Source organism: Talpa occidentalis, unplaced genomic scaffold, assembly GCF_014898055.3.
Source record: "Talpa occidentalis isolate TD23 unplaced genomic scaffold, MPIMG_talOcc4v2.1 talOcc4.6, whole genome shotgun sequence".
Taxonomy (NCBI): Eukaryota; Metazoa; Chordata; class Mammalia; order Eulipotyphla; family Talpidae; genus Talpa; species Talpa occidentalis.
In genome coordinates, this window is record NW_023604972.1 from 37949158 (window position 1) to 37975892 (window position 26735).

At 36.6% G+C, this 26735-nt stretch overlaps 1 pseudogene; it reads right to left on the reverse strand.

Annotated features, from left to right (window-relative positions):
• Nucleotides 1-1070: 1070 nt before the first annotated feature.
• Nucleotides 1071-4346, reverse strand: LOC119260301 (nuclear pore complex protein Nup50-like; annotated as a pseudogene).
• Nucleotides 4347-26735: the final 22389 nt, after the last annotated feature.

Sequence of the window (26735 nt, forward strand, 5' to 3'; positions counted from 1 at the left end):
GACCATGGCTCCCTTCCAAATGGACATACTGAATTTTACTCTTTAAAGAATGGAAATTTCAGTATGAAATGCAGAATACACTGCTGCCTAAAGTTTAAGGCACCACAGACAGTTTATCTTCATGACTTTACTGCATGTTTCCTGGTTCCTTCACACGCTTTTGTGGTAAAAGTTCTAATGACTCCACTTAAACAGTTAGTTGTTCCTAGACCCATGGAGTTCATCATGGTACAATTCACTGAGGGGAGGGCAGAGTCTGTCTTTTGTAGTATGATTTAACTTTGACTTTCTTTTAAATAAGGGTTTACTCTCCATGATCTACAAGCTATAAGCTACTAAATTGGTGCTTTTTAAGCTCATTCCTGGTAATTCCCCTCTATTCCTTTTATCTCTAAGGCGCTACAGGAAGACACAGCACCTTGAGAATTAAACTACAACACCCAGGAACAAGCTGTTCACTTCTGTTTAGAATCAAAAACAATTCTGATCAGGGTTAAAGGTCAATGCCTGCAGCGCAAAGCTAATGACTCCACAGCAGAGGGTAAGCACTTGCTACTCACATTCCATATTTCAAATAATCAGAGAAGCAAACAAACAAACAAAAAACAAAGAATCAAACAAAACACTTCTGTCACAGATTGGCAGAATGGTTAGTCTGAAAATGATGCTGTTTCTCACAAATCAGTAGAGCCCACTGGAGGGAGATTCCAAGAGAGTTTCCTCCAGGATGCACTGATTTAGGAGGGCCTCAGGGAGGCAGACCCCAAACTTGCATGGGAGAAGCCTGTGGGAAACCTAATCTATACCCTGATTTTACTCTGTTAAGAAGTCACTTGTGGTCAGTTTAATAAATGAACATTAATGTTTCCTTCAGAGTCCTTAAGAAAGAATAAAATTTCATGACTCTTTAGATTTTATTGATCATATTAACCTTCTTCACAAAAGTTTTAAGCTAAGTTTAAGTTCCTAGAACATGAAGGAAAAAAGACTAAGCTTCAGGAGCAGTGGGGTGAGCAGCAATTTGGCACAACTTCCTCAAGTTGAAGGGTCTTCAGGCATCCAATTTTTGTTTACAGTAAAAATTTGTGCAACTTGTCTGCATCTTCCCTTGTTTTTACCCAAATTAATATGGTGACATGGTAGTGGCATTCTTCTTGTTGACAGGCAGGTCTGGGATGCAGACAATAAGAATGCTGTTTTTCCCTGCAGTACACAGCATACTGGGTGGAATTGATAGAGGATAATAGAAAAACTGCAAAGGAGAGACAAGATCAAGAACCTAACTCACACAAGGAGGTAGGGGTAGAATGGGTTAGTGTAAACCATTAACCCAATTATAGAAACCAAGACCCTTAGGCATCAATGCCCAGGTCAAGAGGCTCAACACTCAGAAAGTATCAGACTACTATAGGGAGTATCAGGAGCACAGACCTGAAGGTGAAGATGGAGCTTAAGGAACAAACCATTCACCCACACAGATGAGGCCCTCCCTACCAAAAGGAGATGATAAAACCCACAATGGGGCAGCAGTCTTTCTGCCCACCTGTGACTATGCAGGTGCTTCTTTTCACCAGCTCTCTCCTTCTGCAGGGCAGCAGCTTCTACCTGCCAGTGACCTGTACTACGCCAGGACTTCTCTTCACTGACCTCTCTCAGCGGAGGCAGCTCTCCTTAAGGCCACATGCCTGCAAACATGCAGGCCTCTCTCGGCAAACCCATCCCTTTAGGGCAGCTCTTTCTGCCTGCTTGTGCTATGCAAGTGTACTTTAGTTTTCTGTCCCTTTTCTAATAAACCTGCCCTTTCAAGTATAACTAATGTCTCTCTCTCTCTCTCTCGTGGAGAAACTGGCCTGGGAAACTTGCAGTGTGCTGCTGAAAGTGGACCTCTAGTGAAACCTTTCCCAGAGTGAACCCAAGGACCCCACAACCCAAACCCACTGACTCCAAAAACGACATCAGAATCAGAAGGTTCAGCAATACTTTGCCTAAACTGGCATCTGCACACATTAAATGTTGTGTCTTCCTATTTGCTGTGGGTTTTAAATGCAGAGTGCCTACAGCCTTCTCTTTAAGAATATTGGTTTTTTTTTTTTTTAAGATTTATTTATTTATACATACAGAACTGGGGTACAGGCCAGAGGTATGGGGGTGAGAGGATTCACCAGAGACAGAGTGGGAACAGAACAGGAGGATTGACTGAAATACAGTGCTGAAGGGAGCCATGGGAGAGCCAGGAGAGGTCTGCAGTGCCATGTGGGTTGCTCCCTGGCTGGGATCAAACTCGTGCTGCAGTGGCTGCGGACAGCCCCATAGGTTGCATCTTAACCCCTCCCGCCACCAGGGAGACCCCCAAGAACACTGTCTTTCTTATACAATACTTTACAATGTTTGGAGTAAAAAGCATCCTTTTCTTTCACTTTAGTAACTACTATTTTGTGCCAACCATCACTCTCTTCCCCTCCACTTTTGCACTTGTTACTGCCACCTTCTGTTTGATTTTCCAAAGGTTTAGTGTAAAATAGTGATGAAGCTGGTTTACTGTTGGTAATATCCTTGCCAAATAAACTGCAGTTTCCAGAAGAAAATGAAAATCCAGTCAGGAAGCTAAAGCTAAATGAGCCCCAAACAGACCTATCAATTTTCTTGCTGCAATTGAGCAAGGCACTTTGTCATTGCTAGGGATGAGTCCATTTTCTCTTCAAGAACAGCCTCCATCTTCTTTTTGGATGTCTTCTCAGTTTTGTTGGCATGAAACAAAAATGCTGACTCTTCCCTGTTGTTTTCAATAGAGGAGACTGTGTTTCAACCAACATTTTGTTAGCTTCACATTCACTGTTCTATGCCTCTGTTCAGTACTTGCTGAATATTTCTAAAAGTCTGAGTATTTCTGGGCGTCAGGCCACAGAGCAGGTTTGTGTTCATGTTCAGTCTCCCCCGGAGCAGGTTAAGCTGCCAGCTGCTTGTGGTGGGCTGCATGGGAGGGTCAGTGGAGGAGTGGGCTGTAGGTTGTTGCCTTTCCTTTTGATATTTGAGAACTTTTGATCTGAGATCTTTTTATTTGAAATAAAAAGATGCATCACTAACTCAGTAGTACTGTAGCAATAACTCCAAAGACTGCCTTGGACTCGGTAGCTGCCCTTGTGAATCCGGGTTTTTAGGAGTAAACCTCTAATCTGAGGAAGCCAAGGGGCTATTTCTTGGTTCTTGTCTTCCGCAAGGAAAGAATTGAATGTGGAGACCAAAGTTACAGAAAAGCAAGAGATTTATTGATCAATAAGAGGAAGGACAGGAAAGCTCTTCTAGTTTGGCTGTTGGGTGTCTCTTTGTTGTGTCTCTTGCTGATTGGCTGGGCCCACAGGGATCTCCTAGGCTACTGAAGACAATGAGTTTTCCCACGGTTACCCAGTCTACTTTTCTGAGAGCAGCTTTGGTCCATTGCTAGTGTGTACTGTTATGCTGGTGTTCTGAACATTCCATTTTTAATTGACTTGGAGGAGGGACACCGCTGAGTCTGTAATTTCTCAATCAGGCCGATAAACAGAGTTAGGGGTTGCAGCACCCTCTTCCTGACTGCCCATTTCCTACTGACTGCCCATTTCCTAGCTTCCTACTTCACTTGCATTGGAGAAGGGAGGGGCATCTGTGAGTCTGTTTCCATTCCACAATCCTTACAAAGGCTTCTCTTCAGCACCACAATTAAACCTGAAAACCCTCCTCCTCCAGAAGGTACCACCAAACCTTTAAAACTTTTAATGGCCATTCTTTAGTGGGAGTAGTAACAGGTGAGGTTAGGTTCAGGGGTGAAAGAATTCATCAGAGACCGAGTGGAGAAGAGAAAAGGTGGATTTGTGGAAATATACTGCTAAGTTAAGCAAGGGCCAAGACCAAAGAGGTCATCTATGAACTTGGGGCACCCTTTTATACCCTGTTTTCCTGGGCTTTTCATGACTGGAGGAGATGGTATGAGCAATTTGTTTGCTGGGATGTCTGGTCGTTGGCAATGAGCTTTGGCACAGAATGTGTCTTGGTCCCACTTCCACATTCATGGTCAAAGGGATCTAGCCTGGTTCCCAGAGCAACCTTATCAATTCCCTTTAATCTATGCAAGCCTTCCAAACCTGCCTGCTGGGCAAGGAGTGGGGGCTTAATTTTTAACCATATTAAATGATACTCTGACACCCTCTGTTATCAGATTCAAACCCAACATTTCTTCACTTCACTTCCTTTATGGCTCTATTTTTTAAGACTTCCTCATTCACCACTGAGAATATTCCCACATTTACTGCTTCATCTTTTTGATCCCAATTCCTGTCTGTCACTTTCGTATCCACAGTTCTTTGGGCCATTTTCCAACCCACAGTGACTGCAGCTATGGCACAGTGGTGGTCGAGGTGCATTCCTGGCAAGAGGAAGGTGGAGAGCAGGTGATAGCCTCTGGTCCGAAATGGTAGACGGTTACCTAGCATAGCAGACCAGGTCATGCATGCAGTGTAGCACTCCTAGAAGTCTAACAGGGTGGTACCCAGGAAAGGGGGAGGTTCCAGGTTCCCTGCTCCACCCAGAGGAGGGTGGAACTGAGCAAGGAGAAGAAAATGGAGAGGAAACTGGACAAGAAAGGAAGCAGGATGGAGAACAAGGAGACCTGGAGGAGGCACATGGAGCAGAGAGTCATGTGATGAAATTGCGCTTGCCTTTAGATTGTACTGGATGAAACAGATGTTGGTGCGAGACAGTGGTAAAGTTAACAATGGTGGCTTTTATCTTGATTTTGCTCTTTTCCTGCCAAACTTGTCTGGCTATTTCTAACCCTTTTCTATGGGTCCCCACTCGAAGGCACTTTAGACTTGTGGCAAGCTTTTAGGCCTTGCTCTGAGCCAATCCTGTTTGGGTGGACTTTTATCCACGAGAGAATGGGTAACTTTGGGTACTTGAGTTAAAAACTATATTGTCTTTTCTGTATTGTTTACTAATTGTATTAAGGCTCCTATCCGTTAAAGGTCTATATGTTTTAGTCTTGATGTGGCAGATGGCAGAAACTATTTGGAGCAGGCAGGTTTGGGGGTTCTGGGGTATCGTTCTCCCTGCCCTATAACAGAAGCGTTACAGGACAACCCCAGTATAAAATGGGTTGCCTGACTGGGTCTTCACCCACGCGCTCAAAAGGGATTTATTAATACTCAACTGCAGGCACACACAAAAGGTTAGTAAAAGGTTAATTTACAGGGACTGCCTGGTGGCGCAGGCAGTTGACCGCTGCACTGTGAAGCTGTCCGCAGCCTCTGCAGTGTGGGCTCGATCCTGGCCGGCTGGCAAGAATCCCACATGGTAAAGCAGACCTCTCCTGTCTTGCCTGCTGCTCCCCTCAGCAGTGTATTTCGTCAGTCTGCCTGTTCTGTTCCCCGCTCTGGCTCTGGTGAATTCTCTCACCCTCCTGCGCTTCTGACTGTACCCAGTGCTTGTATAAATAAATAAATAAATAAATATTTAAAAAAAAAAAGTAAATCTTTAAAAAAAAAGGCTTACTTACAAAAGAAAGGGAAAATGAAGAAATGAATAACTCAGGGAGAAAAAGAGGGAGATAAACTCATGAATGCCTCCTACCCATTCTGCTGACCTGGAATCCCAATGGCATGCTGATGCTGGTGAAGAGCCAAGATCTGTGAGGGCAAGAGAGACCCAAGGCCCACATGTCTGGTTTTATACCAAACCTGGCAGCTTAACCCCACTCTCAGGTTCCAGCAACCCTCCCTTTCGTAATGATGGGATTTGTCATTGCCAATGTCTTAATGGCTTTGGTCTGGAGTGGGGGTGGAGTCCACAAAGCCTGTATGGGATTAGCTCAGGACATCCTTTCCCCCTAACAGAAGGACTTGGTGGTCAGTCAGCCCTGGGCCACCAGCACTAACTCCCAGGGGCCTCATCTCTGAGCATCATAAAAATACATCATAAAATATGTATTTATTAAAAGTAGATGTTTAATCACACTAGAAAGAATATCTTAAAATTATTAGGTATGGATGCTATAAGGTGTATTTTTTCATAATGCTTAAAAGAAATTACATGGCCCTATATATAGCCTATATAACAGCCCTATATACAGCCCTATATAACAGCCCTATATAGGCTGTTAGAAAAGATAGGAGGCCAAGAGTATCAGACAGAATTAGGCTTTATTGACGAATGCCTGTGAGGTACGATTTTTGGTGGCTGCGGTATGAAAATTGTGACTTGAAATGGGAAGAATGGGACTTGAAAGGGTTAGACTAAGGGCGGCATTTTTTTGGTGCACGAGGGCAGAGGACAGGGGGGGTTTCTCCAGCTGGGAAGGTCTGCTGGATTTCCTTATGCCAGGGGCAGTGCTGCTGGAATTGTTTACTGTTGCCAGCTTTATCTCCCATTCTGCTTATCTCAGGTTCCCTGGTGCCTGGTTGTGTGGGTTTTAGGAGGGGACCGTTCCTGCTCTCTTCATAGGCAGTATATTTTAGATTAATGTGGATTTTTAAATTTTATATTTTTACTGAGGTAACCTTAGTTTACAATAATGCATAGGATCACACCACTTCAGATTTATATCACTGCACCACACCCACCAAGACACCAATAGTCCTTAATGTGGATGACGTCCTATTTTGGAGTCAGTGGGTTTGGGGTGCAGGGTCCTTGGGTTCACTCTGGGAAAGGCTTCACCAGAGCTCCCCTTTCAGTGGCACGTGACAAATTTCCCAGGCGAGTTTCTCCATGAGACAGAGACCATAATTATATTTAAAGAACAGGTTTATTAGAAAAGCGACAAAAGAGGAAAAGACACTTGCATACACCCAAGTGGGCAGGAAGAGCTGCCCAGAAAAGCACGTTTGCTGAAAGAGGCCTGTATGGTCACAGGCAGGTGGCTTTGAGGAGAGCTGCCTCTGCTGCTGGTCAGTGAAGAGAAGTCCCACTATGGTGATACCGGAATTGTAGGTTTTCAGGTCTAGTCTTCTAGCCAGGAATGGATCCCAGCCTGCAGTGGCAGCGCTGAGTCCCAGCCACTAGACCACCGCGGGTTGGTGTCTCACAAAGCCACAGCAATGAGAAGAGGTAGATTTGTTTAGAGAAAGAAAAAAATTATTGAAGAGAAAAGGAACCCAAATAAAACCAAGACAGGGAGGGGCAAGGAAGCCAAAGTGGAGTAGTGCCTTAGGGAATATAGACCATTTCCCCTGATTATTCTAAAGCTCCAGCAGTCTCCTTGTGATTGGTTAGTTCTCAGTGGTCTCAGTCACTGCCTAATTGTCTCTGTGCCCAGAACTAAGTCTCTCTGTCCCAGTTCTTATCGTTTTCGCTTCATTGCCCTCTATTTGGAATGTCTTGTTGACTCTAAGGTCATAAAGTAAGTCCCCATGCCATAAGTCCTGGGGTGTTTGATTAGTCCCCTTTGGAATTTGTGGCCCTTAACTCTGGAGACTTCCTTTACTCTCCTGAAGTCCCTTCACTGTCCTTGAGGCTGCCTAATTATCCCTAACTTGTCCTAGGATTGAATGGTATGGGTCACGGGCAGGCAGGAAAGCTGCTGCCTGCAGAAGGACAGAGTTGGTGAAAAGAAGCACCTGCATAGTCACAGGTGGGCAGAAGAACTGCTGTCCCCTTGTGGGGGCTGCATTAGTTTTTATCTTCTTTCCGTAGGGAGGGTCTCATCTTTGAGGGTGGATGGTTTGTTCCTTAATCTCCATATCTTCATCTTCAGGTCTGTACCTCTAACACTCCCTACAGTGGTCTGATAGTTTCTATAGCTGGATTAATGGCTATGTTACTCCCTTCTACCCCCAGCTCCTTGTGTGAGACAGGTTCCTGACCTTATGGGGGGTCTCCTTTCCAGTTTTTCTATTCTTATTCTCCATCATGGATATGATTCCTTTCATAAAGTTTAAAAAAAAAGTGAGGTTGAATTTTTACACATGTGATATAGAAAATCATTTTTATTTGACTTAATGCAATAATAAATTCAAATATAATCTTCTGCTACATTTTTCATGGGTTAATGTTCATTTTTATTTGTTTTACTTGATTGCTTTACTTGATTGAGGGTCACTGGGTCAAAAAATTAGCAGTTTTTCCATAAGAAAAGGCTAACTAATTCACATATTGAAAATTGAGGGGTGATAATTGATTTTCTATCTATGCAACAATTTTAGGTTTTCTCTGGGTATAGTAAACTTTTCTTCAGAATTTTATTTATTTTTAAAAGACTTTATTTATTTATGTTTTTGCATAGAAGAACTGGGATGCAGGCGAGAGGTGCAAGAGGTGAGAGGATTCACCAGAGATAGAGTGGGGAGCAGAACAGGCAAATATACTGAAATACACTGCTGAGGGGCGCTCTGGGTGAGACAGCAGAGGTCTGCTGTGTCATGTGGGTTAGCTCCTTGGCCAGGAATTGAACTTAGGTCTCAGTGGTGATAGTGATAATACTGAGACTTAGGCCACCTGGAAGGCCCTCTTCAGAATTTTATTTATTTATTTATTTATTTAAAGACTTATTTATTTGTACAAGCACTGGGGTACAGATCAGAGGTGCAGGAGGGTGAGAGAATTCACCAGGGACAGAGATGGGAACAGAACAGGCAGAAGGACCAAAGTACACTGCTGAGGGGAGCAGAGGGCGACACAGGAGAGGTCTGCCTTGCCATGTGGAAATCTCCCTGGCTGGCCAGAAATCGAACCAGAGCTGCAGAGGCTGCAGACAGCTTCACAGAGCAGCACTCAACCCGCTGCAACACCAGGGAGGCCTTTCAGAATTTTAGATGTAAATTTCTACAATATTCAAAAGTTGAGTAAGGATTCAGCTATTCTGGATTAGCAAACAACACTTGATGGAATCTATTTCTAATAATGGAGGGATGTGCTTCTTTATCTTGTTTTAATTTATATTCTCTGTGTTTATACACCTTTGGACTTAACAAAATGTTTTTCTGTAATTCTTCATGCTGTTATCTTCTGAGATCAGAATTTAGCAATCATGAAGAGATTTATAATAGTATCTTTTTGTAATAAATGCAACTGTATTCATTTCACAAATGAGAAGTTTCAGTTGGAGATTTATTTTAAATTTATGTAGTAAACACTGAGTTTTGGATTTGAACACATGAGTACATTATAAACATATTAAAGCTGTTCAGTGGATTTAATACCCTCCTCAGAATGAATCACTCATTCACCTCAACATTTCAACATCTATTTTTCATAAGTGTTTCTTTTCTAAAACTTACAAAGACTGAGAGTAAGATATAGACAACCTCTATAAAGAGGAATTTATAAGTCCAATCCATCACCAAGTATTCATTTGCCCACAGTGTGTTAAGCATTTTGAATATACATCAGAAAATAAGATATCCTCAAAGTCTAAAATCATTCAGGGCTCATCCTCAACTGTGTCATGAAATCTGACAAGTACCATTCAAGCACTGTTGAGTGTTTGAGGATAACACACTGAGCTAATTTGTGAAGAGTTTCTTTTTAAGTCACAATCAACTTACAAGCCCAGGTTGTATGTTAGACCTTATTAATAAAAAAAAAAAAAATGAAAGAAAGTAATTGAAAGTATTTCATTTCTATAAAATAAGAGTTAGTAGGGAAGAATTCTAATGTCTGTAGTTCTCAAGTTAATGGCCACTTGACAAGGAAAAAATAAAGGAAATAGATTATTAAAACTATTTTTATGATAACTTTTGTGTCAACAAATTCTTCCTTACAGAACGTCTATTATAAGTACACAAATATTGAATAAGAATAAAACTATTATCATAGATCTAATGCTATGTTAAGCTGTCTTAACTAGTAGTTTATATCATTTATTTGATATTTGCCAATTAAACATTAAACATTTAATTATTTTGTTACTAGAATAAAGAACATCAAATTTCATATATAGTTTATAAAACTATGAAGTATTTAAACTGATACTTTTAAGAATATTTTGAATTAAATAAATAAAATTAGTACACTATTTGTTAAAATTGTGATTTGAATTGGTTAAATGATTTTTGGCTAACTGGTTCTTTCTCATATCACAGAACTGAGTAATTGAAAATTTCAGACCTCTCCCTAAAATTCTGAATAAATGGAAGAGAAGAACCAGGAAGTGGAGAATATCAATATCAATGATTTTGTAGTCAAGGAGCTTACACTTTTCAAACGGGTAGCCCATTATAGATACATAATGAAAATAGAATACATGATACATAGAAGAAATAGAAATATTTTAAAAAGTAGACTGAAGTTATTATGCAACAATAATTCTTAAAAAAGCAATTTTATTGTGATTTTGTATTTATAAAATATATTGAGATAATTGAATTACAAACATATTGAAATAATTGAATATTCAAATGTCATTGTGAGGCATAATACAGAAAAATCCCATATATGTTTTCCCTGATATGTTCTAATGAACAACTCTTGCAAAAACCTACTACAATATCTCAACCAAGATACAATCAGGATATACAACTTTCCATTCCCACAAAGGACCCAGCATGTTGTTCTTTAGTAGCAACTCCTTACAATCACTTATTCTGATTTTTAAAATATGTCAAATAAATGAAAGAAAGTATAAGCAGGATTGGATTTTCCCACCTGGCATTATTCATAATTCTGTAAATTCATCCAAGTGGTTTCAGGCATAAATGGTTGATTTCTTTCTGTATGGTATGGATCTAAAAAAGTCTGCTTAAATATTGACCTGTTGAAGAATATCTGGGTTATTTCCAGATTGTTGCTTGTTCAGGTATCAGGTTTTACACAAACATAGTCTTTATTTCTCTAGGACAATGACTCAGAAGAACAATTGCTGGTTCATGTCATTTTTATTTATCAGTAGTTTTAAAAAGAAATAAAATTGCTTTCCATAGTGGCTATACGGTTATGGATACCCACAAGAAGTGCACTATTATCCAGTATCTCTGTTTACTTGCTAGTATTTGGTACTGTCACTACTTATTATTTTAGCAATTCTGATAGTTGTGTAGGATTTCACTCTGGAATTTCTTTTTACCATATGTAAATTTCCAATTATTCTTATACTATTTCATGATAGACAGTTACATCTTTACTGATAGTGGTGAAATCCCTGTCTTGAATCAACCTGTCTGAATGTGACCTCTATTTTTAGGACTGCATGTCCACAAAAGATTAAACTGCTGTAATGTATTAGCTATGAAATATGTTTTGCTTTCAGGAAAACTAAACACCTCATTTTTGTCTTACTGATATTGTTTCATTTAAATTTTTGACTTTCATTAAAGTATAATTGTCAAGTAAAATTGTATTTATAGTCAAAGTGTAAAACATGTTGATTTGATACACTCACACACATACATTGTGAAATGATCACAATGATAGAGTTCATGAAAAACATTTGTCACCTAACAGTAAACTTTATTTTTTGGTGATAATGCTTAGGATATTTTATTAAAAATGTTAGGGTATAATATCATATTTTAAACTTGTTACCAGTACCTATATTAAACCTCAGAACTTATTAATCTTATAACTGAAAGTTTGTAAACTTTGACCAACATCTCCCCACTTCTGGTATCTAACATACTATTTGCTGTCTCTATGACTTTGATTTTGTAATTTTCTAAATATGTGTAAAACAATTAGTTTTTGTCTTTCTCTTTTTGGCACATTTTTAGCACAATGTCCTATGACTTATTGTTCTCACAGGTAGAAATAATTCCTTATTTTTTTAAAATTTTTTTTAAAGATTTATTTATTTATAAAAGCACTGGGTACAGTCAGAAGCACAGGAGGGTGAGAGAATTCAGCAGAGCCAGAGCAGGAAACAGTACAGGCAGACTGACGATACACTGCTGAGGGGAGCAGCGGGCAGCAGGAGAGATCTGCGCGCCATGTGGGACCCTTGCCTGGCGGCCAGGGATCGAACTGGCGCTGCAGAGGCTGTGGGCAGCTTCGCAACCCAGCGCTCAACCGCTGCGCCATCAGGGAGGCCCAATAATTCCTTATTTTTTATGGTTGAATGATACAATGAAAATTGTATATATACAGTCATGTAACATTTAGCTAAGCGAATATGTTCTAGAAATGTCTCATAGGATGATTTCATTATGATTTTGCATACATCACAAAGTATATAAACCTTAATAGTACAGCTTACTACACACCTAGGCTATATTGCACAGCATATTGGAACCACTGTTGTATATGTGTGTATATGTGGTAGTCCAACATTGACCAAAATGTCAGCTAAGTGATGCATGACTATACACAACATATTCTTTATTCATTTCTTCATAGACAAACATATCAGCTATTATAAATATTGCTGCAGTGAACACAGGCATGCAAATAACTCTTTGAATGCTGATTTAATTTCCTTTGGCTATATACCCACAAGTGGGATTGCTGGATCATACAGTAGTTCTATTTTTAATTTATTAAGAAACTAAGCAACTGTTTCCTAAAATGACTATACCCCTGTACAGTATCACTGACAGTGTACAAGATTTCTCTTTGCTTCACGTCATTGTCAACATTTGTCATCCTTGTCTTTGATAATAGATATCCTAGCATATATGATGTACTATCTAATTGTGGTTTTGATTTGCATTTCCATGATGACTGGTGATGTTGCATAAGAGTAGTTGTGTCTGTTTAGGAAAAAGTATCTATTCTAATCCTTTACTTATTTTTTTAGCTCAGACTTGTTTTGTGTTACTGTTATTGAGATGGTATTGATATTGAGTCCCTAATAAATTCTGGATATTAACCTTTTATCAGACAGGTAGTTTTGTCTCCAGGTTGCCTTCTGTTTTTTACTGATTTTATCCTTTGTTGAGCAAAATTTTTAAATTTTGTATAGTTCCATCTGTTTATTTTGCTATTGTTTACTATGATGTCAGATACAAAATAACATTGTCAAGAACTATGTGAAGTTTTTCCCTGTATTTTCTCCTAAGAATTTTGTTTTCATTTTTTCAAGTCATTAATTCATTTTTAGTTGATTTTTGTGTATAAGAGAAGAGTCAAATTTCATTTTTTCACATGTACAAATTAAGTTTTCCCAATACCAGTTATTGAAGAGGTTATCTTTTATCCATTGTATAGTCTTGGCTGCTTTGTCAATTAATTTACCATATATGGATGACTTTATTCTTGGCTCTTTTGTTCCAGAGATCTATGTGTCTGTTTTCATGCCAATACCATACTATATTGATTATTACAGTAATATAGTTTAAAACCCAGAATTATGATGCCTCTAGCTTTGTTCCTTTTTGTCAAGTTTGTTTTGACTATACAGGGAATTTTGTGGTTTCATACACAATTTAGGATTGTTTTCCTGTGAAAAAATGCCATTGTTATTTGGGTAAAAGTTGCTTTGAATCTGTAGATTGCTCAGGGGTAGGTTGGATATTTTATTTTATTTTGTTTTGTTTAGAATGAACCATTTTTATTATATTTTTGCAGATTGCCAGTCAGAGTGGCTGTGTGCAGATCTACTGGGAGAAAATGGAAAAAGATGTAAACAAAGCAAAAGGACAGATTAAGAAAGGAGCAAATGAAGCAGTGCCTGAAACTAATGACACAATTGAAAATGTAAGCAAGATCCAATTTTGACTTCCCCATTTTTCTCCTTTAAATCCAAGATCATGGAATGTCATCCAATTTATTTGTGTCATTTTCAATTTTTTAATCAGTGTTTTATAGCTGCCCACATATAGAAGTTTTGCCTCCTGGGTAAAATTTATTCCTAAGTATTGTAATATTTTTGATGTTATTATAAATAGGATAGGTTTCTTGGTCTCTTTTCTTGGTTAGTTTTCTCAAGTGTTTTTTCATATATACTTTAGGTGCCTTCTAATTGTTAGTATAGATAAAAAAATTTACTAAATTTATTTGTTGGTTGTAACAGTTTTTGTTGGAATATTTATAGTTTTTCAACAACAAGATCACATAATCTATTGAGACAATTTTACATTTTCCTTCCTAGCTTAGACTTTTTGTTTGTTTTTTGTCAAATTGCTCTGGCTAGGACTTCCAGTATTATATTGAATACAAGTGGTAAGAGTGAGAATTTTTGCCTTGTTCCTGATCTTAGAGTAAAAACCTGCATTTTTTTTTATCACTAAGTTGTAAACATGACCTTTAAGATGTTGAGATACATTCCTTCTATACCTAATTGTTTAAGAATTTTATCATGAAAAGATGTTGGATTTTTCTCAAGTGTTTTTTGATATATACTTTAGGTGCCTTCTTGTTGTTAGTATAGATGAAAAATAATAATCACTTCTGTGATAAGAAAAGGTAAATTAGGGCCTCCCCGGTGGCGCAGCAGTTGAGCGCTAGGCTGCAAAGCTGCCCGCAGCCTCTGCAGCTCCGGTTCAATTCCTGGCCGCCGGCGAGGGTCCCACAAGGCGCTCAGACCTCTCCTGCTGCCCGCTGCTCCCCTCAGCAGTGTATTTCGTCACTCTGCCTGTTCTGCTCCCTGCTCTGGCTCTGGTGAATCCTCTCACCTTCCCACGCTTCTGACTGTACCCAATGCTTGTTAAATAAATAAATAAATCTTAAAAATAAAAGGTAAATTAGGAGCTATATTTCCAGAGTAAATGAGGAGGGCTAAGTCAGGGAAAGAAATTTTGTGGAGAAAGTTCCAAGAATCTCTGCCTCATAACCTGTAATAGGTTAGGTTACAATTTAGATTGTGAAAGATGGACAGAGGTTGATAAAAAAGAAATCACATTAATATAATAGAAATAGGTATTTGGTAATCTAATATTTGTGTGTGAAGGAGAGACATTGTTTATATTTAGGAGATAGCTATATATTTTAGAAATGTAAGAATTAGGTGATAAAACATCTTAATCTTAAAGGTTGTGGACATGTGAGCCTAGTCAAAATATTCCATTTTTTTCTTCCTATGGTGGGTGCATGGAAGCTTGGACCTATGTTGGGCAAAACCAGAGAACATCTTCATATTGCTTTGTTTTCTTTAATAGCTGTTTTATAACTTGAAAGACTCTGCAGACCATTTTCTGTGCACAACGATTTTTTTCCACATTATTTGTAAATGCATAAATGCACCACTGTTCCATCATATTTTCATTTTAATATTGATGAAGTCACAAGAAAACAGCAGGAACAGGAAGTATGTGAACAATGGACAGAGATAAAGAAGTGTCATTTGCTTTACTGGTAGCAGTTGTCGGAATTTATAGATTGTTTGGAAATATATGGTTCTTAGTCATTTTAATATGTAGATCCTGTGTTTCTGTCTAAACTTCTCTGTCCTTTACATTAACATTTAGTTAATGCATAGTGCTTCCCCATTCCCTAACCTGGAAAGATTTTCTCTGTACCCCTTTCTCTAAGAATCTGAAGATAGTATAAATCAGCATTAAGCTATATTATGCCCATGATATGCCATTAAAATGCATCCAAATGAACCAAAAAAAGTATAAGATTGATAGTATTTCATGTTCTCAGGTTACGAACTGTATTTTGGAACTTACATCTTTGTGTTTTATTTCTAAAAGTCATGTTCTAGAGGATTTAAATTTTGCCAAATAAGGATAAAAGTAAAATATCTATGAGTAGTTACAGGAGAAATTTTTCCCTTGACACTAAATCTTCTTTAGTGAAAAAACCTTTCCCTGAGATGACAAAATATAATGGCTTTGAGTTTATCCCTTCATTCCTTGTGCATACTTGCTGAATAGTCTGAGTCTGCACAAGTTATTTGCTTGATATTTTATCTAAGCTGATCAAAGACAATAAAAACAAATATTTCATAAATTATATAGATAAATTATAATGTATATATACACATATGCATATATCATTGTGTATATATATTCATGTATACAGAGATACATAGTTATTGCCATATTATTTATATGTTTATATTTATCATTATTGTATATTTGAATCAGCATTTATTAGGAGTTTAACAAGTGCCAGCATGGTTACACTATTTTGTTAGTGATACAGAGGAAAAATAAGAGTTTCTGCTTTAAAATTCAATGGCAAGTGGGTCAGTTTAGGCATTTCAAAACAATATAAATGTGACTTTCAAAAAAAAACAGCATATGTCAAAATATATTTAAGTCACTAAGGAGACAGCAGAATGGCAAAGCTGATTTAAAAGAGAATGTGAGAGGGCCTCCCTCCCCGATGGCGCAGCAGATGAGCACTGGGCCCGAAGCTGCCCGCAGCCTCTGTAGTGCATGTTCAATCCCCAGCCACCGGTGAGGGTCCCACATGGCGCGCAGACCTCTCCTGCCGCCCGCTGCTCCCCTCAGCAGTGTATTTCGTCACTCTGTTCCGTTCCCCGCTCTGGCGCTGGTGAATTCTCTCACCCTCCCGTGCTTCTGACTGTACCCAGTGCTTGTATAAATAAATAAATAAATCTTTAAAAAAATAAATAAAAGAGAATGTGAGAGACCAAAGTGTGTGCATGTGTGTGCGTGCGCGCGTGTGTATGTGTGTGAATGTTAAGATTAGATAGAATTATAAAATACATTTGCAAAATTGATGCCAAAACTATACTTGAGGTTCTATTTTCTACCAAGTAGAAATTGCTGGCATTTTTACTGGATAAAAAATATCTGCAAATTTTAATATTATTCAAGATATATCTAACATTTCATACTTTGGGTCATAATAAACAACAAACAAAAAAATCAAGCAACAGAGAAACCCCTTGGGCTTCAGATGATTTCAGGCAGGACTTTTGGAGGGTATTAGAGAATAACCTTGTGAAGACACATATTTCTAACTTGTATAATTTTCATGAGCATTTTTTAATGAAGAAGACAGGTAACTAGAGATTACAAGTTATATCTTGTAGTTATTTGAGGTTCAGTAAATACTTGGCCATGTTTCCTTTACAAGTGTTTCAAGTAAAAGAATAAACTGAATAAAATGATTTTAAACATCAATTTATATCAAGCAACCAATTTCTTAAAATTGCCATACTTGTGCTCTAAGGCTTATTCTTTTGACCTAATCTATTTCGGTGAGAGCTTGTGATGATTTTCTTGACTACTCTGGTGGCCTTGGTAATTAACTTTTATTTTTTTCATCATTCATCATAAATCTTCCTGAACGCTGTTTGGATGGTGCCAGATATAGCTGCTGTCTTCCAAAGTCCTCAAATCTTGATGTGGCAACACGTACCCCTTATCTAATCCATGTGGATGAGGAGATTTGCAGCTCCCATGGTTATTATCTCAGCCCACCCTGCTCAACCTAGAATCAAGCAGGAATCTCTGAAGTAAAATCTTCTGCTGGACCATCTGTTAATATAGACCGTTTAAATATTATTTGCATTTATTATATCCCACAGGAAACCGTAGTAAAATTCCCTCTTGACAAATCTGTGACACAGATATTAGCACTGAATTTTTAAAGCCAGTATTTTTTTAAAAAAAGGATATAATGTAACACCATTAACTCAATTGGGAATATGATTCAGGCCTCTATTCCCACACCAACATATCATCTCCATGAGCAGATGTTAATACAAAAATGAAATTCACAATACAAAGATTGCAAATCAATATCGGAATTAGTGGGCAAGCATCTCCACATTGAAACACATCATTACCCTTCTTCATTATGAGGTTCTTTGTTGGCAGCTCTCAGAGAAAGAGGGATGGTTCCATAACTACAGGAAATAACTTGCCTTTTGAATTCTAGCCTAAAATCCAGCTTATAACTTAAAGATGATGGTAAAAGTAGGTAACCTATGATTATAAATCTTTTCATTGTTTTAGTCCTGGATCTGATCAGAAAGATTGAAATTAGAAAAACCTATGCAACTATTCAGAATAAAATCAGACTTAATCAAAGATATCATTCCTTGTTTCATGAATCCATATATAAAACATGCTTTTTTTTTTTATTAATAAAGTACCTCTGATTCTACCAAAGTGGTATACACTAAACCTCCCATAGAGTATTTAATCATAGATCAAGTACATTTGAGGGGAAAATAATGAGTATCTATTTAGTTTGTTTTTAATTGAGGAAATTAAATAAAAGACATTGTTGAAATTGTTCTTGTTGCTTTTGTCCAGATTATTCTATAACAGTTAATATGTATATTTACTTTTAGGTTATTTTTAAAATATAATCAATCAACTTTGTCTTAAATTTTTTTTCTACCCTTTCTGAAACTTAAAGCAAATCCCTTGCTTTTTAAACAAGTCCCTGGCTGACAAAAATTATGATTATCATGAAAAAAATCAAATTGTTAATTTTCTAAAATTAGTAAATGCTTATTTTAGTAAATTTAGTGTATGAAAAATGGTTAAAATAATTCATCTACTCTTCACTACCAGGAAATAGGCGTCATCATTAGAAATTAGGCCAATAGATTAAAACAGCAGATTAAAACACTTCTATAAAAATGTGAATATATTTTATGTGACCATGTTTCAAATTAGTATAAGAAGTTGAATTGAAAGTAAAGGAATGACTGAAATTCACTTTGCATTTGCAAGACAAATTATGGTATTTCTTAAAAGAGTTTCTTAACTACAAACTTAAAAATATATTATGAAAAAATTAATTTGTAAAATTTGTTTTAATCATTTCAACTTTTATGTAGAAATCCTTCTATATTTAAATAGAATAACTGTATATACTACTGATCTTTATGACTTTTCATTTTTAAGTCCTTAGTTTTAATATATACATTAAATGGTTTGATTCCTTAATTTTTTATTTCCTTCTAGTCTTCCTGGTACTTTTCAATATTTATGTCAATGACCAGGTTTCTTTCCTTATTTGGTTGCCAATAGGAAGACTTGCCTGCCGACCTTTCCTTCCTGCCTAACATTATTTTGAAGATTTGCACATTTGTTTCCTCTGCATATCTTTTAAATAAATTAGTTAACAATATACAGTATACAATAGAGTTATACTAATCTATTAACCTTTTATTTGGAATTTGGTAGAAAGATCAGTTTTTCAAATAGATGTTTAACTCTGAGTTCATAGTATACATGGAACCTCAATTAATTTCATATGTGCTTCAGAAAAACAACACATCCACATTAATGCATATGTCATATTCCTTACATAGGATTTAGAGATGAAATATAATTTCTTAGCTAAATTCAATTTCACATAAAAACTGAATACTTTATTTTCCCTTAATTATGCCCCCAGGATACACTTGAAAGATTGGGAGATAGAAACAGAGGCAGAGAGGCAGAGAGGAGACAGGAAAACAGAGAGAGAAAGAGGAAGAGAAGAAGAAATAAAGAAAAAAGCTTCCTTTACAAGCAAATGACAAACAAAAATGTCAAGAATTACTATTCTCATATCAGAGCAAATAGATTTCCAATGAAAAAGGGTAATAAGAGATAGAAATGGTCACTGCATAATGATTAATTCCTTTAAACAATGAAAACAAAAAGCAGATGAATATATATGTATCAAATGATAGAGCACCAATCTATGTAAAACAAGTATAGAACTAAAGAGACAAATTAACAACAGCACAATAATACAGAGATTTTAATTCTCCTTGTAAATCAAAAACAAATTAACAAAACAGAGAACAAATAAGGAAATAATAAACTTAAATGTGGAGCTAGATCAAATAGGTTTAACAGGTATCTACAGAACATTCCAAACAAAAAACACATCATATTCATGGAAGATCTCAATAGACAATATGTTGGGATACAAGTCAATTATCAACAAAGTTACAAAGGTTGAAATCATACCAAGTATATTCTCCAATAAAAATGCCATGATGCTGGAAATCAAATATTAAAAAACTGGAAATACATTAAGTAAAAGAAGGTTTTAAAAGTGCTCCTTAGTAGTTATTAGACTAATGTGGAAATTAAAGCAAAAATAAAAAAAGACTAATGAAAACAGGATTAAACCTATCAGAATTTATGTTTTGCAGCAAAGGCAATCTAATGAGTGAAATAATACAATACAGGCCCACATTAAGAAGCAAGAAAAAATCCCAGCTAAACAACTTTATATTATATATAAAGCAAATTGAAAAAACAAGATCCAAAGTTGGTAGAGGGAAGGAAATAAAAACAAGAACAGAAATAAATGATAAAGACATTAAAAAGATCATATAGAAGATCAATTAAACCAACCCTTGGCTCTTCAAGATGATAAATGAATGGATAAATTTTTGCCAAGAAAAACAGTTGAAAACAATGTTAAACAGAATTAGAAATGAAAGTGAATCTTGGAATCAGTCCCTTGTCAGATGTAAGGTTTGAAAATATTTTTTCCTGTTCAGTGGGGTGTCCTCTTCTTTTAATGAGTTTCTTTCACTATGCAAAAGCTTTTTAGTTTGATGTGGTACCAATTTTTTATATTATCTTTTGTTTTTCTTTGCTGTTGGAAACTAATCCATAAAGATGTCTCTGAAGTCAATCTCATGGAATGTTTTGCCTATGTTTTATACTATGTATTTTATGTTTTCAGGTCATACATCAAAGTCTTTTACTCATCTTAAGTTAATTTTTGTGTGTGGTATGTGAGATAGTGTTCTAGTTTTATCATTTTGCATGTGTCTATCCAGTTTTCCCAATACCATTTATTAAAGATGTTTTTCTTTCTCCAATGTATATTCTTGGCTTCTTTGTCATAGATTAACTATCCACATAAGTATGGGTTTATGGGCTATGAATTCTATTGCCTTGATGTGTTCCAGTACTATACTGTTTTGATTTTGATAGAACTTCTACAACTCAACAAAAGGAAAACAAATAAGCAATATGAAAATTGAAAAGGCATTTAAAAGTCTCCCATGACCAAATGCTCAGATGGCATTATAAGTGAATTTTTTCAAACATATAAAGAAAATATGCACATTTTCTCAAATTATTTATAAAAATCCAAGGTAAGGGAATGGTTTACAATATGTTATACTATGCCAACATTACCATAGTGCAAAACCAGAAAAATACAGCTCACAAAAACTACAGGCCAAAAATTCTGACAAATATTGGCGTGAATATCTTTTTTTTTTTAAAAAAGATTTATTTATTTATGCATAAAAGAGCTGAGGTACAGGCCAAAGATGCAAGGGATGAGAGGATTCACCAGAGACAGAGTGGGGCACAGAACAGGCAGATTGACCAAAATACACTGCTGAGGAGAGCAGCGGACAAGATAGAAGAGGCTTGCCTCACCATGTGGGTTGCTCCCTGGCTGGCTGGAGATTGAACTTGTGCTGCAGAGGCTGCAGATTGCCTCATAGTGCGGTGCTTAACCCCTTGTGCCACCAAGGAGGCCCGGTGTGAATATCTTCAATACAATAGTAGCAAATAGAATTCAACAATACATTACAAGAGTTTTACATTCATGACCAAGTGGGATTTTTCCAGGAAATGCAAAGGTGTTTTAATATATATTAAATCAATCAATGCAAAATGTTACATTAACAAAAGAAAAAAATAAAAATCATATTATAATATCAATAGATTCAGAGAAAGAATTTGAGAAGATTCAGCATCCATTTAGATAAAAAATGAGATAAGAATAAAAGGAACCTGCCAAGATATAATAAGGAAACCTACAGCCATTATAATACTTACTGGTGAAAAACTGAAAGTTTGCCTACTATAACTGCTATTGTTTAATTTAGTATTACAGTTTTTATCTATAGCAATCTTATAACAACAGAATAAAAGGGAGCCAGTTTGGAAAAGAAGTAAAACTCTCATAATTTTCAGACACTATGATGCTTTATAAAGAAAACTCTAAATGACACCTCCCAAAAATTTTTAGAAATAATAAAATTACACAATAAACTGGCAGGTTACAAATCAACATAGAGAAATCTCTTGCATTTTTTTTTGTTTGATCCACCCTTGCTTTATTTTTTTTTTTTTAATTTTTTTTTAGATTTTTTTTTTATAGTTTTTTTTCCTTTTTTTTAATAATAAATTTTATTTTTATATTCCCCATACAGTTGCAACCCCCCCTTTCTGATCCCAATCCCTCCCCTCCCGCCCCCCACACCCCCAAAAGTGTCTCTGTTTCATAGTTTTTTGTTGATTCTAATTTTCACTTTCTTATAGTTATTCATTTTCCTGGTCCCTTATTTAAGTTTTCTAGATTCCTGCTATGAGTGAGACCATCCGGTATTTTTCTTTTTCTTTTTGGCTTATTTCGCTGAGCATGATCCCTTCCAGCGCCATCCATGTTGCTGCAAATTGCATGTGCTTATCTTTTTTAAATGCTGAGTAATATTCCATGGTGTATATGTGCCACATCTTCTTGATCCAGTCATCTATTTTTGGGCATTTGGGTTGTTTCCAAAGCTTAGCTATTGTAAACAGTGCTGCTATAAACATAGGGGTGCAGGTGTTCTTTGGAATTGATGTTTCTGTGTCCTTTGGGTAGATACCTAGGAGTGGAATTGCTGGATCATATGGAAGCTCTATGTTTAGTAGTCCAGAAATCTCCACACAGCTCTCCATAGTGGTTGGACCAGTTTGCACTCCACCAACAGTGCAGAAGAGTTCCTTTTTCTCCACACCCTCGCCAACATTTGTTGTTGCTAGTTTTTTTAATATGTGCCATTCTCACTGGTGTAAGATGGTATCTCATGGTAGTTTTGATTTGCATTTCCCTGATGACAAGTGATGTTGAACATTTTTTCATATGCCTGTTGGCCATTTGCATTTCCTCTTCAGAGAAGTTACTTTTTAGCTCTTCTGCCCATTTTTTGACTGGATTATTTTCTTTGTTGTTGTTGAGTCTCATCAGCTCTTTGCAGATTTTTGTGATCAGTCCTTTATCATTAGTGTTGGGTGCAAAAATGTTCTCCCAGTTGGTGGGGTTTCTCTTTGTTTTTGTTATTGTCTCTTTTGCTGTGCAGAAGCTCTTTAATTTGATGTAGTCCCAGCTGTTTATCTTTGCCTTCACTATCACTGCTTTGGGTGATGTGTCTGTAAAGATGTCTTTGATGTGCAAATCACGTAGTGTTTTGCCTCTATTTCCTTCTATATATTTTATGGTTTCAGGTCTTATGTCTAGTTCTTTAATCCATTTTGAGTTGATTTTCGTGTATGGTGTGAGGTAGTGGTCAAGCTTCATTCTTTTGCATGTAGCGACCCAGTTTTCCCAGCACCATTTATTGAACAAATTTTCTTTGCTCCAATGCATAGTCTATGCTCCTTTGTCAAAGATTAGTTGACCATAGATCTGTGGGTTTATTTCTGGATTTTCTATTTGATTCCATTGGTCTGTATGTCTGTTCTTGTTCCAATACCATGCAGTTTTGATTATTATGGCTTTGTAGTATAGTTTGAAGTCTGGGAGTGTGATGCCTCCATTCCCTTCTTTTTTTTTCAGGAGAGCTTTGGCTATTCGGGGTTTTTTGTGATTCCATATGAATTTCATCAATAATTGTTCTATTTCTTTGAAGAATGACATTGAAATTTTGATTGGAATAGCATTGAATCTGTATATTACTTTTGGTGGTATGGCCATTTTAATAATGTTTATTCTTCCAATCCATGAGCAGGGGATGTCTTTCCATTTCTTTGTGTCTTCTTCTATTTCTTTTAACAGTGTTTTATAGTTTTCTTTGTATAGGTCCTTTACCTCTTTTGTTAGATTTATTCCCAAATATTTGATTTTTTTTGTTTCAATAATAAAAGGGATGTATTTTTTGATTTCTTCTTCTTCAGATTTATTGTTTGTGTATAGGAAGGCTACTGACTTTTGCATGTTGATTTTGTATCCTGCCACTTTACTGAACTGATTGATTAGTTGAATTAGTTTTTCTGTGTTTTTGGGGTTCTCTACGTATATTATCATATCATCTGCAAATAGTGATAGTTTAACTTCTTCTTTTCCTATTTGGATTCCTTGGATGTCTTTCTCTTGTCTTATTGCTCAGGCTAGGACTTCCAGTATTATATTCAAAAGCAGTGGTGAGAGTGGACATCCTTGTCTTGTTCCAGATCTTAATGGAATTGCTTTCAGCTTTTCACCATTGAGAATGATACTGGCTGTTGGCTTGTCATAGATGGCCTTTATGATGTTGAGGTATGTTCCTTGTATCCCAAGAATTTCAAGGGCTTTTATCATGAATGGGTGTTGTACTTTGTCGAAAGCTTTCTCAGCATCTATTGATATTATCATATGGTTTTATATTTCTTTTTGTTGATATGTTGGATAACGTTGATTGATTTTCGGATGTTAAACCATCCTTGTGTCCCTGGAATGAATCCTACTTGGTCGTGGTGAATTATCTTATGGATATCTTGTTGGATTCTGATAGCTAAAATTTTGTTGAGGATTTTTGCATCAGTGTTCATTAGGGAGATTGGCCTGTAATTTTCCTTTTTTGTGTTGTCCTTGTTCGGTTTTGGTATTAGTGTAATGTTGGCTTCATAGAACGTGTTTGGTACTGTCCCTTCCTTCTCAATTTTTTGGAAGAGTTTGTGAAGGATAGGCACTAATTCGTCTCTGAATGTTTGGTAGAATTCATTTGTAAATCCATCAGGTCCTGGGCTTTTGTTTTTGGGGTGGTTTTTGATTACCATTTCAATTTTGCTGCTAGTAATTGGTCTGTTTAGGTGTTCTATTTCTTCTTTATCTAGCTTTGGGTGATTGTAGAGTTGTAGGAATTTGTCCATCTCCTCTAGATTGTTGAACTTGTTTCCATATAACTGTTCATAGTAGTTACTGATTATTCTTTTGATTTCTGCTGTGTCCGTTGTGATTTCTCCTCTTTCATGTATGATACTGTTTATTTGTGCTTTCTCCCTTTTTTCCTTTGTGAGCCTGGCTAGGGGTTTGTCTATTTTATTGATTTTTTCAAAGAACCAGCTCTTGGTTTCATTGATCTTTTGGATTGTATTTTTAGTTTCAATTTCATTTATTTCTGCTTTGGTTTTTATTATTTCTTTTCTTCTACTGGTTTTGGGGTTTTTTTGTTGTTCTTTTTCTAATCTTTGAGCTTTGAGATTAGGTTGTTTCTTTGAGTTCTTTCTTGTTTCTTGATGTGAGCTTCTATTGCTATATATTTTCCTCTTATTACTGCTTTTGCTGCATCCCATACATTTAGGATATTGGTGTCCTCCTTGTCATTCAATTCAAAGAATTTTTTAATTTCTTCTTTGATCTCCTCATTAGTCCAGTGGTCTTCCAGTAGTGTGGTTTTTAATCTCCAGGAGGTAGGAAAGTTCCTTGCCTTTCTTTTATGGTTTATTTCTAGTTTGATGCCTTCATGGTCAGAAAAGATGGTTGGTATGATTTCATTCTTGGTGTATCTGTTGATGTTTGTCTTGTGCCCCAGTATGTGATCGATCTTGGAGAATGATCCGTGTGCGCTTGAGAAAAATGTGTACTCCGTTTTTTTGGGGTTTAGTGTTCTATAGATGTCTGTTAAGCCCAAATGCTCTAGGTCCTTATTTAGAGCTTTAATTTCTTTACTTATTTTTTGTCTTGTTGATCTATCCATTGTTGATAGTGGCGTGTTGAAGTCTCCCACTACGTATGTGTTTTCTCTGATATCTGTTTTCAGAGAGGACAACAGTTGTCTGATATATTTTGGTGCTCCTTCGTTTGGTGAGTATATGTTAATGAGTGTTATTTCTTCTTGAAATATTGTCCCCTTGATCATAATGTAATGACCATTGGGGTCTCTTTTTATTTTTTTGAGTTTGAAGTCTGTTTTATCTAATATAAGTATAGCTGTTCCTGCTTTCTTTTTTGGTCCATTTGCTTGTAGGATTGTTTTCCATCCTTTAACTTTGAGCCTATTTTTATCTTTTGTAGCTTAATGTGTTTCCTGGAGACAGCAAAAGGTTGGATTTTGTTTCTTAATCCAGGATGCAACTCTGTGTCTTTTTATTGAAGAGTTTAGTCCATTTACATTTAGAGTTAATACTGATATGTTAGCATCTGTATTTGCCATTGTGTTTGTCTTTCCTTTGATTTTATTTATTTATTCCTTTAATAACTTTTGTTTTTGGCCTTCTTTCCTTTTTATTAGTCCCTCTGAGGTTCTGGCTTTAGGATTCCTTGTAGTATTTTTTGGAGTGGTGGTTTAGTTGTAACGAAATTCCAGAGTTTCTGTTTGTCTGGGAAGGTCCTTATTCTTTCTTCATAGAGGAAGGAGAGCTTTGCGGGATAGATTATTCTTGGTTGGCATCTGTTTTCTTGGAGTCTGTTGACTATGTCCCTCCACTCTCTCCTTGCCCGTAGTGTTTCTTCAGAGAAGTCCGATGTCAGCATGATTGGTTTTCCTTTGAATGTTATGTGTTTCTTCCCTCTTGCCAGCTTCATTATTTTTTCCTTGTCCTGGATTTTTGGGAGCTTTACTATTATGTGTCTTGCTGTATTTTTCCTTTCGTCGTGGAAGTTTTGTGTTCTTCTTGCTTCTTGTATATCAATTTTCAGCTCCTCCTTCACATTTGGGAAGTTCTCTTCAATTATCTCCTGGAATATTTTCTCTGTTCCTACATCTCTCTCCTCTCCTTCTGGAATTCCTATAACTCTTATATTTCCTTTCCTCATGGAGTCTGATAGTTCCCGAAGTCTTTCTTCGTTCTTTTTCCTTTGTACTTCTCTTTCCTTTTCTGTTTTGGTTCTTTTTATTTCTGTGTCTTCAAGAGTACTTATTCGTTCTTCCATTTCATCTATTCTGCTTTCATTGCTTTTCCCAGAGTTCTTTAGTTCCTCCATTAATTCTTTGATCTCCTGTGTGTCTTTGCTTCCCTCTTTAGGGACTC